The sequence below is a fragment of the Colius striatus genome, chromosome Z (genome assembly GCF_028858725.1).
Source record: "Colius striatus isolate bColStr4 chromosome Z, bColStr4.1.hap1, whole genome shotgun sequence".
NCBI lineage: Eukaryota > Metazoa > Chordata > Aves > Coliiformes > Coliidae > Colius > Colius striatus.
Genome location: NC_084790.1, coordinates 26899889 through 26917223, shown reverse-complemented (window position 1 = coordinate 26917223; position 17335 = coordinate 26899889).

The following is a 17335-nucleotide window of genomic DNA, read 5'->3' as shown; positions in this document are numbered from 1 at the left end:
TATAAAAAAGGGATGCCCCAAACTCCTGACAGCCACCATTTAGACATTTGTAAATATTAATGAGATCCTCCTTCAGTCTCCTCTTCTCTAGACGAAACAGTCCCAGTTCCTGCAGCCTTTCCTTCTATGGAAGATGTTCCAGTCCCCTGATCATCCTGGTGGCTCTGCACTGGGCTCTCTCTAGAAGTTCCTTGTCCCTCTTGAGCTGAGGAGGCCAGAACTGGACACAGGACTCCAGATGAGGCCTCAGCAGGGCAGAGGAGAGGCAGAGAAGAACCTCCCTTAGCCTGCTGGCCACAGTCTTCTTGATGCATCCCAGGATGCTATTGGCCTTCTTGGTCACGAGGACACATTGCTGACTCATATTTAGTTTATTATCAACCAGCACTCCCAGGTCTCTTTCTGTAGAGCTGCTCTCCAGCAGGTCAACCCCCAGCCTGTACTGGTTGAACCTGTACTAGTTGTTGAACCTGTTCTGGGTTTGGCCAGGATAGAGTTAACTCTCCCCAGCCACCACCAGGGGGCATGGCCAGGCTAGTCACGTCCATGTGACCTCACGCTCAGGATATCAGGGCAGCGGCCAGGCCATGGCAGTGCTGAGGCGAGTGCGGGAACTGTGGCTCTGCAGTCGGGCTGAGCGTCAGGCTGTGGCGTGTGAGCAGTTACACTGGACATTGCAAGCTTTTCTGTGTCCTTTGGCCATAGTTGTAACTGCCTACTCTTTGCGGTGTTCTGTTAAATTGTCCTTATCTCAACCCACAAAGTTCTAGAACTCTCTCTTCATTCTCCTCCCCATCTTGCTAAGCTGGGGAGCAGTGAGCAACTGGGTGGTTTGGTTATTGTTCAGTCAGGGCTAAACCTCCACAGTCTTTTTGGTGCCCAATGTGAGGTACGAAGGGTTGAGATAAGGACAGATCAGACTAGAAGTGTGTTGAGATTTGGTACACAGTTTTCTTATATTGACCATACAACTGCTCACAATGCTCTCTCAGCTGTTTATGTGGTGGTTTTATATGTACTCTTACCTTCTCTATGTGATCCCTGTGGTGCTGTTTATCCTCTCAGGGAAAGTAATGAAGATCACAGTTTTGCTATACTGGGTTCTTTTGGATTATGATATGATTATATCATTGGTTATGGGGCTTAGCTGGTATTTGTACACAGCATTATGGTCACTCCTGTTCCTCGGGCTTTTCCCTTCAGAAGTCATTAGTACTCTGACCCAACCTATGGAGAAGACGGGGGGAGGGGGATACTTTCTCTCACCTTTCTACTTCCTCTTTCTCCTTCTAGCTAACTAAAACAACATTTGAGAAATTTGGGTATTCTTGGTACATTCCAGCCATCTTGCTTTTACTGTTATGTCTCCTGAATGTGCTTCATATCTTGCTTAAGGTTGTAAAATTTGTTAAAAGTCTCATCCCAAGATCTGCTCCGAGGCTGCATAGTAATGGGTGGAATGGAATGTGGGAGAATATGGGCAGGTATCTAGAGAACTTTTCACCTCCAACGGTTTGGAACTTCACCCTGCAACAGCTACATGACCCTGATAGAGTGATAGAATACTGCTAGGGAGTAAGGAAAGGGAGGAAAGAGAGTCCTGGGAAGAGGGGGGATGGGGGGAGGTGTTTTAAGATGGTTTTATTTCTCATATCTCTGCTCTTATTTTTTCTTTAATAAATCAAAGATTTTTCTCCCTGTTTTGCCTGTGGCACTAATTGCTGAGTGATCTCTCCGTCCTTATCTCTATTCACAAGCTGTTTGTTATATTTCTCTCTCCTGTCCAGTTCGGGAGTGGGAGTGATTTTATGACTGGGTAGACATTGAGCTAAACCACCACAGTCCTTTTGGTGCCCAATGTGGGGCATGAGGATTGTGAGGAGTTTGAGATAAGGATTGCAATTGAGAGTGGCATTGGGCAAAATATAGACTGAACAATGTTAGAATAGAGTGATTACGGAGAATTTTGGTTTGTTTTAATATGTGGTGAAGGTATAATGGGTGGACTGTGTCTAAATTGTCCACTTTCGTTTGGTGTTGTGATGGTAGGTTTTTTTTCATTTTGGGTGTGGTGAATTCTTTTTCTGTTGTTGTGAGTTAAAGTTGTGAAACTGTGTGATGAATTCTTAAATATGTGATTCACAGAGACGAGGGGTGGAATGTAGTGGTTTTGCCTGGGCCAAGTTTTTTGGTACCAGGGGGGCTATAGGGATGGCTTTTTTAAACAAAAAGACTTGCCAGAAGTTTCCCATGTAGCTCACAGGATTAGGCCAGTCAGTTCTAAGCTGTACCCTGCACCTGACCCAAGCCTAGCTGATTAGTGATGGAGGTAACACCTCTGTAAATAACATATTTGAGAAGGAGAAGAAGTTGTGCAGCTGCAAAACTGCAGCAGCAACATGGAGGGGGAATGTGAAAACATCTCTGCAGACACAAAGGTCAGTGGAGAAGGAGGGGGAGGAGAGTGCTTAGGCACTAAAAAGGCTCCCCTGTGATATGTGCTGAAGGACCATGGTGAAGCAGGTTGTCACCCTGCAGTCCATGGAGGCCACCAGGAAGCAGAGACCCACTCGCAACCCATGGAGAACCCCATGCCGGAGACGTTGGATGCCTGAAGGAGGCAGTGACTTCATAAGAAGTTCATCGTGGAGGAAGTTCCTGGCAGGACATGGGAGTCTATAGGGGAGGTGCCCAGGCTGGAGTAGATTTGCTGTCAGGACTTTTGATCCTGTGAGGGACTCAGGCTGGAGCAGTCTGTCCCTGAAGGACTGTTCTGCTGGTGTGTGACCCATGTTGGGGCAGGGTGTGAGGAGGTGCCCTTGTGGGAGGCCCCATGCTGGAGCAGTTCATGAGGAGCTGCAGCCCATGGGAAGGACCCACATTGGAGAAGTTCTTGAGAGACTGCCTCCCGTGGGAGAGACCTCACAGTGTAGCAGTGGAAAGTGTGAGGAGGCCTCCCCCTGAGACACAGCAGCAGAAAAGTCCATCTGTAACAAACTGACCGCAACTCCCATCCCCCATCCACTGTGCTGCTTGGAGGGGAGGAAAGGGAGTCCTGGGAAGAGGGAGGGATGGGAGAAGGTGTTTTTAAGATGACTTTGTTTCTCATCTCCCTGCTCTTATTGGATTTTTTTAATAAATCAAACCATTTTCTCCCTAAGTCGAGTCTGTTTTGCCTGTGACGCTAATTGCTGAGTGATCTCTGTCCTTATCTCAACTCACAAGCTGTTTGTTATATTTCTCTCCCTCTCCTGTCCAGTTTGGGAGGGGTAGTGATTTTATGACTGGGTGGACATCAGACTAAACCACCACTGAACCTCATGAGGTTCCTCTCTGCCCAACTCTCAAGCCGGTTGAGATCCTGCTGTATGACAGCACAGCCTTCTGGGGAATCAGCCAGTCCTCCCAGTTTGGTGTCATCAGCCAATTTGCTGAGAGTACACTATCAACTCATCCAGGTCGTTGATGAAGATGTTCAACAAGACTGGACCCACAACCAATCCCTGTGGAACTCCACTGGCCACAGGCCTCCAACTCTTTTCTGTGAAACTGATCACCACCCTCTGGGCTCTGTCATTCAGCCAACTCTCCATCCACCTCACCATCACTCATCTAAGCCATATTGTGTGAGCTTTCTGATGAGGATGTTATGGGACACGGTGTGAAAAGCCTTGCTGAAGTCAAGGTAGATGACATCTGCTGCTCTCTCCCCTCACCTAGCCAGCCGGTTATGCCATTGTAGAAGGCTATCAGGTTGGTCAAATGGGATTTCACCTCAGTAAATCCATGTTGACTCTCCCCCATGACCATGTTTACCTGTTTAGTGACAACTTTGAGGATGAGGTGTTCCATCACCTTTCCAGGGATAGAGGTGACACTGACCAGCTTGTGATTTTCCAGGTTATCCTTCCTGCCCTTTTTGAAGATTGGAGTGACATTAGCCTTTACCCAGTCCTCAGGCGCCTTGCCTATCCTCCATGAATATTCAAAAATAATGGAGAGCAGTTTAGCAATCACATCAACCAGCTCCTTCAGCACTCTTGGATGCATCCATTCAGGACCCATTGACTTATGAGTATTAAGCTTGCTCAACAAGTCTTTAACCTCTTCCCCATCCACCCAGAGCAAGTCCTCTGTTGTCCTAGCTATCCTACTGTCCTTGCTGGACTGGACTTCCCAAGGGCAGGCCTTGGCTGTAAAGACTGAAGCAAAGAAAGCATTCAGTAGTTCACCCTTCTCTCCATCCTCTGTCACCAGGGCACCCTCTGTGTTCAATAAGCCTACATTCCCCCTTATCTTCTTTTTGCTGCTGATGTACCTGAAAAAAACTCTTATTTTCTTTAAATTTGCTAGCTAGATTTAACTCTAAAAGGGCTTTAGCTTTCCTGGTTGCACCCCTGCATGCTCTGGCAATGTTCCTATACTTCTCCCAAGAAATCAGACCCTGTTTCCACCTCATAGATGACTGTTTTCTCCTTGAATTTTCCCAGCAGATCTTTGTTCATCTGCCTCCGTTTCCTACTTTTCTACATGTTGGGACAAACTGATCCTGGGCTTAGAGGAAGTGATGCTTGAAGAATGCTTGCCAAAATTTAAGAACAAGAACATAAAAACCAGCCTACTCTTTGCAGGGTAGTTAGAAAGAAGTTTGCTATATAAGGATTTTCTGTAGTGGTTTATTGGTGTCCTTGGTTAATGCTGCTGTAAAAAACCAGTACTTTGTAAAGGATAGGATCAGAGGTAGCTTGGTTATCATACTAGCTCTGTTTGAGCTATTTCTTGAGTTGAAAATTGACAATTGGACTGAGTTATGATAGCAATTCTGTGAACTTGACCAGTGCATAGCACCAAAGATGGATTCAGTTGAAACCATCAAATTGATTTTGTAAAGGAAAATAGGTTGTCTAGTGTTAGGAACTAAGGTTCATAGTCTAGCTTATATGAGAATATAAAACTAGAGAGATACTAACAGGCTTCTACTTCTGTTGTACCTGGCTGACTTTTGTGACTATGCTGTAAACATAGGGAGATAAAAATTTGTGAAAAATATGACTAATAGTTCAAACAGCTTTTCTGAGAAGTGGAAGTTTGTTTTAAAGCAGGAGGTTAAAATTTGAAGACAAGTTTTAAAGTAGGAAATTATGATAGAACTGGTAATGTCACACTTAATTAGATGTGTATATTGTTGTGATGGATTGACCCTGTCTGGATGCAAGATGTCCATCAAAACCACTCTATCAATCTCCTCCTCAACTTGACAGGAGAGAGGAAATATAAGGAAGGGCTTGTTGGTCAAGATAAGGACAGCGTGATAGGAGACCAATTACCATCACAGGTGAATCAGGCTCGACTTTTGGAAAAATAATTTAATTCTGACTAACTGGGGAGGTCCCAGTTGACAATTCTGTGATTCTGTGAAATGTGATGCCCATCTACAAGAAGGGCTGAAAGAAGGGTCCACATAAGTATAGGTCTGTCAGTCTGACATCAGTGCTGGGAAAGATTATGGAGCAGATCATATTGAGTGTCATCATGCAGCAATATACAGGACAAGTAGGTTATCAGGCCCAGTAGGCATGGATTTATGAAAGGCAGATTTGCAGGACTGATCTCATCTTATTCATTAAATGGGTCTCCTTGTCATAGAAAGAGATCAAGTTTTACTAAAGTCTAAGAATACACCAAATACAGACTTTGACACTATTTCCCACAGCTTTCTACTGCAGAAACTGTCTGCTCCTGGCTTTGATGGACATAATCTTTATTGTGTAAAAAGTTGTCTGTTTCTCCAGGCTCAGGGAGTCAGTGGTTGGTCACCAGTGGTGTTCAACAGGTCTCCGTGTTCGGACCTGTTCTGTTCACTTTATCAGTGATCTGGATGAGGGGATTGAATGTTCCTTCAGTCAGTTTGCCAAGTACACCAATTTGAGTGGGTGTGTAGATCTGCTTAAGGACAGGAAGGCTCTTCAGGTGGACCTGAACAGGCTGGAGGGATGGGCTGAGAATGATTGTCCAAGGCTTAACAAGGCTCAGTGTTGGGTCTTGTATTTGGGTCACACCAATCCCATGCAATGCTACAGGCTTGAGAATGAGTGGCTAGAGAGCTGCCCAAAGGAAAAAGACCTGGGCATGTCTGTCAACAGCCACCTGAATGTGAGCCAGCAGCATACCCAGGTGGCCAAGAAGGTCAATGTCATTCTGTCTTGTATCAGAAGTAGTGTGCCCAGAAGAGCTAGGATAGTGATTGTGTCTCTGTACTTGGTACTGGTCCAGCTGCACCTTGAACACTGTACAGATTTGGGTTGCTCACTGTGAGAAACATCATGAGATGCTGGAGCATATCCAGAGATGGACAACAAAGCTGGTGAAGAGTCTGGAGAACAAGTCTTATGAGGTCCAGCTGAGGGAACTGTAGTGGTTTACCCTGGAGAAAAAGTGGCTGAGAGATGACCTTATTGTTCTATACAACTATCTGAAAGGAGATTGATTTTTTTTTCACCAAAATTGTTGTCAAACACTGGAACAGGCTGTCCAGGGAAGTAGTTGTGTCAACATCCCTTTCAAAAAGGTGTAGATGTGGTGCTTAGGGACCTGATTTAGTGGTGGACTGAGCAGTACTAGGTTAGTGGTTGATGATCTTATTTTTCAACCCAATTTTTTCCCTTTCCCTTTCCCTTTCCCTTTCCCTTTCCCTTTCCCTTTCCCTTTCCCTTTCCCTTTCCCTTTCCCTTTCCCCTTCCCTTTCCCTTTCCCTTTCCCCTTTCCCTTTCCCTCTCTCAGAGTAGGATAATGAGAAATAAAAATGTTAAGACACCTTCCCCCCACTCCTCCCTTCTTCCCAGGCTCAGTTTTGTTCCAGAATTCTCTGTCTCCTCCACTGCAGCAGCACAAGGGAATGGGTGTTGTCAGTTTATCACAGATGATGTCTGTCACTACTACTTCTCAGAGTGAGGACTCTTCACACCCTTCCCCTGCTCCAGTGTGGGGTCCCTCCCAGAGGAGACAGTCCATGAACTTCTTCAATGTGAGTCCTTCCCATGGGATGCAGTTTTATGAATTGCTCCAGTATGGATACCTTCCATGGGGTGCTGTCTTTCAGGAATAAACTGCTGCCATGGGGTCACAAGTCCTGACAGCAAACATGCTCTGGCTTGGACTCCTCCCTCCATGGGAGGGAGGTTCATAGGAGTGTTCTTCAATGTCAGCTTCTCACAGGGTCACAGCCTTCTCCAAACATCTGTCCACTCCATCACGGACTCCCTGGGCTGCATGTGGATCTCTACCCCACTGTGACCTCCAGGGCCTGCCTCACCATGGGCTGCACCATGGGTTGCAGGGGAATATCTATTCTGGCATCAGGAACACCTCCTCCTCTCCTTCATTGAGCTTTGTTTCTGTGGAGTTGTTTCTCTCACATGTTTTTCACTCTTCTCTTCTACTACTGCTGGTGTTTACCACAACTGTTTTTTTTTCCTCCTTCTTATATACTTCATCACAGAAATGCCAGTACCATCACCAATGGGTTTAGCTTTGGCCAGCAACAGGTCTGTCTTGGAGCCAGCTGGCATTGACTGTTGGACATGGAAGAAGCTTCTGTGACAAGCCAACTCTTCAGCCCACAAAATATCAAAACCTTGCCACATAAACTCAGTACAAATTTTCTCCACTGTAGAAATCTTTGCTAGCTAAAGACTAAGATCCATCCATCTGCTTGCTGCTGGCTGTTACTCTCTTTCCACAGTATGGGTTTACGATATATCTGGCTATCAAATGATATGCACAACATGAATGGGAATGTGTACCAACTGTTACTCCTTAAAAATATACATTCTATGTTAGTAAAATTTACATTTAGAGAGAGGAAAAGCTCTTTACTGTATTTAAGACAGAACTGAATTACAATGCAGTTTGTCAGTTTCAGTATGGAATTTTTAATGCTTTCCTATTACTTTCATATTTCATAGAATCATAGAATGGTACGGTTAGAAGGGACCTTTAGAGATCATCTAATCCAACATCCCTGCAGAAGCAGATTTGCCTAGATCAGATCACACAGGAACATGTCCAGGAGGGTCTTGAAGACCTCCAAGGACGGAGACTCCACAACACCTCTGGGCAGCCTGTGCCAGGTCTCCGTCACCCTCACAGTGAAATAGTTTTTTCTTATGTTTAAGTGGAACTTTTTGTGTTCCAGCTTCATCCCATTACCCCTTGTCCTGTTGCTGTCTACTATAGAAAAGAGGGATGTACCAAGTCAAATTTTCTTCATTTCCCACACTTCTCCTAGTTTCTGATAGGTTATTGGATATTTGTGGAGTTAGCTTTTAACAATAAAGGTCTGTTGATAAGGTTGTTGTAGGTTTTAAAAATATGTGAAAGATGGATTAATTAGTTCATCAACACACATGATATTAATTGAGAATTTTCCATATGTGTCAAATTCTAAAAAATCTTACCCATCAATGGCACATGAATAAAACTCACCAGTTTTCAATATAACTATTCTAATGGCTATAATTTAAGTAGATATTAAGTAGGTAACAATTAAGTAGTAATGAAGTAGATAAATGGGCCAGATGTGTTTTTCAGAAAGTGAGGAAAATAGTTGTTATCAAGTGTTTGCTGCCAACACATCAAATTCTACACTGAATTAATATACTGAAGAGAATTTTAGTGCCTCATCCCAATTTTCTGTAATTCAGCTCCCCTTTTCTTTACAGACTGAAGAAAAGGACAAGAAGTATTCTAGGCTTTGACAAAATCTTAGACACAGACAGTATCACAGGTGCTTGTCTTTGTGATATGAATTCAGTATCCCATAGTAGCTGTTTAAGTTCTAACTATTTTCAGAAATTACTCTACACGAGGCTGTCTGAGGGGTTACAGTACATTTCTTCATATTCAGTAGTACCAGTTGGAAGTGATGGATGAATTTGCGTCTCCCTTACTTGTACGTCGGCATCAGAAATTTGGCTAGTCCCAGAGACTGCAAGAAATTTTATCTAATATAATAAATACAGCATTTTTCCAGAAATAAGACAATGTGCATAGGTGTCATGGTTTGGCCCAGCTAGCAAAGAAGCACCATGACAGTCTCTTGCTCAGTGCCCCCATTCACCCCCACCCTTGTTAGTATGGCAGAAGCCCCAGGGAAATGGGAGGAAAAAGATAAACAAGGATGTTGTGGATTGAGACAAGGGCAGGGAGAGTTCTCTGCCAGTTACGGTTCTGGGCAAAACAGACTCCAGTACTCGACTTAGAGAGGAAAGTAAATAAAGTTAATTCTACTACCTACAAGAACAGAACAGAACAAAAAGCAAAAATGGAGTAGGATGATTGAGAAAATTACAACCGGCACTTTAAGAGCTCCCTCCCCCATCCCTCCTTTCTTCCCAGGCCCCAGCTCACTGTTCCCAGTATCTCAACCTCCTCCCTCATAAACAGCTTGGGGGCTAGGGAATGTGGTCAGTCTCTCACAGATGGTCTCTGCCTCTTCTCTCTTCTCAGAGGAGGATGACTCCTTATATTATTCACCTGCTCTGATAGGGGGTCCCTCCCCAGGGACACAGTCTTTAGCGAACTTCTCTGGTGTGGGTTCTTCCCAGCAGCTGTGGCTTCTACCGATACAGGGTCCCTCACATGGGACGCAGTACCCTGACCAGCATCTCTGGTGTGGGTTCTTCCCCACAGTTGCAGCTTCTGCATATACAGGGTCCCTCCCTCAGGACACAGTCTCTTCTGGGCATAATTTTAATGAGCTTCTTCAGTGTGGGTTCCTCCACACAGTTACAGCTTCTGTGAATATTGGGTCCCTCCCACAGGACACAAACCTAGTCACTGCCCCTGGCATGGGGTTTTATTTTTAATAAAATGAGTCACTGTCCCTGACACAGTGTCTTTAGCAAAATGAGTCACTCTCCCTGATGTGGGGTCTTTAACTAAATGCAAAAAAATCTCACCTTCAACAGTCCTCTCTGCAGGATGCAGGAAAGTCTCTGCTCCAGCACACCTCTTCCTCTCTTTCCTCTCTGACCTTGGAAGCTGCACGATTGCTTCTCTCACTCCTCCTTGCATCACCACCAACCAGAGAAGACGAAGGGACAGAAGAAGGAAGAAAGAGGAACAAGCCTCCTCTTCTACCTTCTTCTTAAAAAGTGATCGTGGAGGCGTCTAATTGACTCAGCCCTAGAAGTGGGTCTGGCTCAGAGCTGGGGAGAGTTTTGAGCAACTTCTTACAGGATGACTCCTCTGTACAGCCCCTTCCCCTTTACCAGAAATGGCTGTTGTGTCAAATCGTGATAATAGGTAAGATAGTATTGCTTCTAGTTATTGGATGACAAACTGTGTGAAACTGCATATCCTGTGGGCACAATAACTTCAATTTCTTTCTTAAAATGCATCTAGGATAAATCAGAATCCTGAAGAGAAACTATTTCTAGCCAGATCCGTTTAGAAATTTTCATCATGTTTTTTTTGAAAAGAAAATATTTTTTTTTCCAAGTTCAACTGGAAGAATGATTTGATACTAGAAGTAGGGATGCAGAGCTCATCTTGCAATTTAAAGTCTACTGGTATTAGATTTATTTACTTCACTTTTTTCTCCTTTGTAAACCAGAATATTAGAACAACAGGTTTTTCTTCATATTTCCTAATAATCAACCTTTTTCTTTTCTTGATTTGGCTAAGCATTGCTCTTTACAGAATTAATCCATGCAGTAAAGAACTTGGTTAGTGCCATTAACTCTTGCTTTTCCTGCCTTCGTAAGTGGTCCTCTTTCTGTTCAATCCATTGTCTGCAGAGAGCAACCTCCTTTCCTGTCTTTCCAGCACATGGCTTGGTTGCCTAGAGCTCACTGTAAACCAAAACTGATCCCAGGGTAATAAACTGGGTTTTGTTCATGTGTGATTTAGACCATAACTGTATTTCATGCAGCTTTATTTCAGGGAGAAAACTTTCTTTCTTTTAAATGGTATGACACAGAGGCAGAATAACTTTGGTAGGGTTTTGGTTTTTTTTTTTTTTTAATTTTGTGTGATGTTATAATGAAAGTATATTTGGTTTAAAAGTATTGGTTTGGGGTTTTTTTTTGGTTTTTTTTTTTTGATTGCTTTATAGTTTCTAGGAGTTTCAAGTTGGTCTTATCACAGCAAAATAGCCCAGAGCTTCCTGACATTCCAACATGTTTTTAATTTCTTGTTTAAGAGTCAGTAATCCTACCCCATTCCACAAAGAACCTGAAAAGAAGAGAGGTAACATATTAAAAGATAACACATTTAATTAAGCTAGCAGATAGCTGTGTCTGGTGACAGATGCAATATAAAAGTTTACACGTATGGATGCCATGACAGTAGCACAAACATCAGTAGATGTGTTGAAGAAAAGCTTAAAATAGATTTACCTTTATTGTCCTCTTAAGTGTGATTTTTCTTTTCAATGTGCAAACATCATGTATCTGCAGGTCTGCTAACTAGTTTTGATTGTGCGAGTATAGATTTTTAAAAGGAATCTTATAAGAAGGAACTTTATGGGTACAGAGAAGAGGAAAGTTTTCTGCAACATGACAAAGTATTAAGCTCTTCTCCTTTCATCTCTTTTCAGTCACACTAAGGTGGGAAAAGTCATTGTGTCTTTTCTTAGAGTAAACTAACATGTACGCTACTTAACCTTTGATCTTATTACTCTTGACTTGCAGAAACAGACTCTTTAACGCAAAGAGTTATAAAGAAGGTATGTTTATTCGGCGCCGGGCGCACGGGGGATCGCTCCACCACAAATGTGAGCACCCGACTCGGCAACTTGCTTGACTTATATTTGTTACAAAGTTACAAAATCATATGATGACATTATCCGCCTAGACAAACACACAACCTGTCCCCGATTTGGCATGTAAATTAGGTCTTTTCTTCCTTTCATTTGGGTGATGTCTCCCCGTGATAGTCAGTGATGGTCTTTGGGGCCTTGGGAGATGAAGGCTGATAAGTCCTGAGGCTTTCTCACCCCTGATCTTTGCGCAACTTCAGATATCACTTGGCCCCTCGCAGAACGGGTTTCTGCCTTCAGGGAAGTTGGAGGACCCCGGAGGTATTGTGTAAGGACATAAGCACGACCTTCTTCCAGCTTGTGTGTGAACAAGCTTTATACTATTGCGATAAGTTTGTTTATTAGTACATGTTAGTATAAAGCTCTATATCACTCTCACAACCTTTCTTCTCAACAACATAACTTAGATCACTCACAGTGTCCAGATGTGCCTTGAGAGTACTATTTTCCTTCAATAACTAAAAAAAAAAAAAATCAAGTAAAAAGTAAAATAGGACATTTTTGCTGGGAGGGAAAAAAGTGATGAGAGATTTAGTTGGATATGCATCCAACTATAAGAGAAAAATAAATCTAAAGTAAGAAAACCTGTTTCTTGGAAAAATAAATAAATAAGGAAATACGTTTTACTCAACATTTCAGTCTAGACTGGTTCATTTCCAAAACTATCCTCAAAATGCAGTTTCTACAGTCTGCTTAGTCTTTTGGCCCTGTAGTATATAGGCATAATTCAGTTTCTTCATCAACATAGATCATTTTCTGTCTTGGAATAGATAAGTCATTGTCTAACATCATGTCACAGTGTTGTTTGAGGTTGATGTTTTTCACATCAGCTAATATTATTATATTCTCATACAGAAAGTGTAGAAAATATTGCAGTCTTACCTTCATCTTCAATCTTCAACTATTTGTAGTTCAATCTGTAATGGTAGTGAAAAGTATGCTGGCAAAAGGTATCTATGGCAGTGTCATTAATTCTTGGTTTGAGTATTTTGCTTAAATAACTAAATAAATGCCTCCTCTGTTTCAAAATGAGAGGAGGGTAAAATGAAAATGAATTGTATATTCAAACTGAAAATAATATTTTTCTTTCAAACACTAAAATCCAGTGTCCAAACTTTTCATTCATTTTGTCATCATCTTTTTTTTTTTTTTTTGTCAAAGGAGACGAGACAGAGATAAAAATTGGTCATATTTTCAATGGCCTACACTGCATTTTCAGGAATTTATCCATGTGCAAGTTTTCATGTTTTCAGTTGTAATTGTACACCAGGGGATGAAAATGGAAGCTTGTACACAATAATTTTTTTTTTTCACTGTCTTACTAGCAGTTGATTTTCTACGCAAGTAAAGTCTAACTACAATCATTCTTATAGAAAAGCAGATACACTTTTGGAAGTAGGTTTATCAAGAAATCCCAAGGAAATTTGTCAATGACTATTTTTTGTCATTGTATCTATCTGTGAGAGGATCCAGCCTCTTATTATCAGACTTCTATTGTGGACAGAAGATATCAATGTCTGTGAATTGACAAATGAGTGTCCTGCTTTAGGCCCATCAGGGAACAAAAGACCACAATTAGCCTCAAGTACCAAAGACCTGAGGATTGCTAGAGGGCAGGGAGAGCTTAATTGCCGCTTAAGGTCCAGGGCAAAACAGACCAGGCTACTCGGCTTGGGGAAAAGAACAGAAAATAATTTAATGCAATACCAGCTAAAGTACAGCCATATAACTCCAAAACGTGATGATGAAGAGTCCGACTAACCCTCTAAGACCACCTTCTCCCCACTCCTCTCCTTTTCCTGGGCTCAGAGTCCTGATCCTGGTGTTTTTACCTCCTTCCCCCCTGAACAGCTCAGGGAGGCAGGGAATGGGGGTTTCAGTCAGTCTATTCCTGATAGCTTCTGCTATTTATCTCTCCTCAGGGCAGGTGGGCTCCGCACTAGCCCTCCCTGCACTTCCGTGGGGTATGTAACACACAGCACGGGCTGCTCCTATGTGCCTCTCATGTGGGACTGCTCTGCGGCGTGCAGGCTCTCCAGCATGACCTGTATAATGGCCGCCTCCGCACATAGTCTCTCCCCTGTTTGGGTGCACTCACACGGAGCTGCTGGTCAGTCCTGCCATGGCCCTGCACGGATTGCAGGGGTACAGCCTGCGTTCTCATCACAGCTTGCAGAGGAGTCTCTGGTCTGATGCTCCTTTCTTCCTCCTTCTCTGACCATGGGGTCCACGTGGTCGCCTCTTGTACTACTCTTACACCTCCTAACAGCACTTCCCATCCCTAAAATAGTGATCACTGATGCATCAGATTGGCCCAGCCAGGCCAGAGGTGGGTGTGAACCCAGGAGCCAGGGGGGAGTCCAAAAAGTCTTTACCAGATCTTCACTGCAACCCGCTCCCCCTATTACCAAGCAAAAACAGCTCTTTGCTAAACCATGACAATGAACCATGTCAAAATGGTAGTAGGAGAGATGTTTTTCCAAACGTCCATCAAGTTTGAGACCTCTTTGTTGCATATGCAAAGAAATGACATTGTCCTACTCGAATAATATTTTTGTGTTTCTTCACTGATGGATGTAATCTATACAAATGAAACACAAAAGAAAAAAAAATCAAACCAAACATGGCAAGATATACTCACTCCAAGCCATGAATGTAAACCTAAAAGCAGACATATGAAAAAGGAGGTAAGAAAGAGGATTTCATATCATTTGTGAACTGACTTTAAAAAAGTGATGAAAAAAATTATGAATGTCATTTCGGGCCAGCATAAATTCAAAATGTAGTAACTTGAGATACATTCCAAGAAGATACTTGAAGTGTGAATTTCTTTTTACAGAAAGAAACTGCAAAAACTGTTAAAATCCACTTTACTGTGATTTTACTGCATGACCTTGAATTGTAAATTTGATACTATATGGTGTAGTATACTTAAAAAGATATAAATTTATAAGTGTTGTGGTTTGGCCCAGCTAGCACAGCAGCATCAGGACAGTCTCTCGCTCAGTGCCCCCATTCACCCCCACCCTCGTTAGGATGGCAGAGGCCCCAGCGAAATGGGAGGAAAAAGATAAGCAAGGTTGTTGTGGATTGAGACAAGGGCAGGGAGGACTCACTGTCAGTTACGGTTCTGGGCAAAACAGATTCCAGTACTCGACTTAGAGAGGAAAGTAAGAAAGCTTATTCTGCTAACTACAAGAAACAGAACAGAACAGACCACAAAAAAGGAGTAGGATGATGAGAAAATTACAATCAGCACTTTAAGATCTCCCTCCCCCATCCCTCCTTTCTTCCTGGGCCCAGCTCACTGCTCCCGATATCTCTACCTCCTTCCCCCTCAACAGCTCAGGGGGGCAGGGAATGGGGGATATAGTCAGTCTCTCACAGATGGGCTCTGCCACTTCTCTCTTCTCAGATGAGGATGACTCCTGGCATTCTTCCCCTGCTCCAACACGGGGTTCCTTCCCCAGGACACAGTCCTTAACAAACTTCTCCGGTGTGGGTTGTTCCCAATAGCTACAGCTTCTGCCGATACAGGGTCCCTCACACGGGATGCAGTCCTGGGTGAATATCTCTGGCATGGATTCTTTGCCACGGTTGAAGTTTCTGCAGTTGCAGGGTCCCTCTCTCGGGACAAGGGCTTTTCTGGGCATAAGTTTAATGAGCTGCTTTGTCATGGGTTCCTCCCCACAGTTACAGCTGTGGATATTGGGTCCCTTCCTCGGGACGCAGCCTGTTCCAGTTTTAAAGAAGAAAATCACTGCCACTGGCTCGGGGTCTGCAGTAAAGTGATTGGGTCACCCCTACGGGACACGGCCTCCTCTGGCCATAGTCCCTGTCCCTGGCTCGGGGCCTTTAATGAAGTGAATCGCTGCCCCTGGTCTGGGGCCATCTTTAACAAAATGAGTCTCTAACGCTGATGTGGGGTCTTTAAAGAAATGAAAATAAATCTCAGCTTCACCAGTTCTCTCCATAGAATGCAGGGGAGTCTCTGTTCCAGCACACCTCTCTTTCATCACTGACCTTGGAGTCCGCATGATTGTTTCTCTCACTGTTCCTACTCCTTGTCAGAAGAAGGGGCAGAAGAAGGAAGAAGATGGAGGAAGAAAGAGGTAGAAACCTCCTCTTCTGCCTTCTTCTTAAAAAGTGATCGTGGAGGCATCTAATTGACTTAGAAGTGGGTCTGGCTCAGAGCTGGGGAGATTTGCGAACAACTTCTTACAGGAGCCATCTTTACAGCCCCTTCCCCCTTACCAGAAAAGGCTATCATGTCAAACCATTACAATAAGAAAACTCAAGCAAGACATACAATACTGTTGTGAAAGCAGACGAGAAGCCACAGTATGCTTCAAATCTAATAACATACTATAGATTTCCCAGGACTGAGTCAAGGGTTTCAGGTCAAAAGAACAAAGATTTACCAGAGTGCTTTTGGCAGAAAGAATTATATACACTGCTCTACCTGAACTTCCTAAATTATAATTACTAGTCAGGGAAATACACTGCATGCATGAAAAATAGATATTCAATATCTGGAGTTAAAAGTTCTCCTTGCCTCTCAGTTTAATCATGACATATGATTTTAATGCATTTACCAGAATAGGCAAGAAATAGAAATAGTATTATCCTTGCCTGGAAAGTTTCTACCTATTTTATGAATATTCTACTTCAGTAAAATGAGCTACTGTTATTACATATTTTTTAAGAGTACAGGGTAACTGATATGACTCCATCATAGATGAATAAAGCAATCCAGTCTGTGTCCTATAGACACTGTATTTTAAATGGAATCAAGGTACAGATATTAAAAAAAAAAAAAAATCCAAACCTAATAGAGAGGAATCTAATTACCATAGACCTTCAACATTGACTTGGTAATGAAGGAAGTACCTTTCTGGTCTGGTTTTTTTGGGGTTTTTTTTTTTTTTTTATTAATTTGAAGTATTTAATGTAATTTTTAGATTATTTTGAGGAGAAATATTTTAGCAGTCTTGAATCTGAACATTCAAAAAATACTTAGTTTTAAGTAGACATGTAGCCTATAAAACCATGCGAATGTTGACAGACTTTTCAAACTGGTTATTCCCAGGTAAGTTGGCAATTTTCCAGACACTTCCTTCGGATGTGGGACTAATGTTTGTTATTTTTGATGTTTCAGAGTATGCCACTTCTGATATTATTTGACTTCCAGATTTTGTATAGTTTGTAGAGTTGAAAGAAACCTAGAATTTCTTAATATTCCCTAATGTTTGCTGTTCTTGTACCTCTTATGTAGACCATTGTAAGACATTAAATAAGAATTCTCTCATGGAATATTCCAGTTTTTCAGAACAACATTTTCCCCAGGCAGACAATTAAGAAAATCCAAGGTAGATTGAATTAAATGAAATAAAACTAAGGTCTTAATGGAGGTAGATGGTCACATGGCATTACACAAGAAATATCTCTCAAAAATTGACATACAGGATAGAGGTTGTATAAGTCTAAACAGCCTTTCAGGTAGTCTCAATAGGT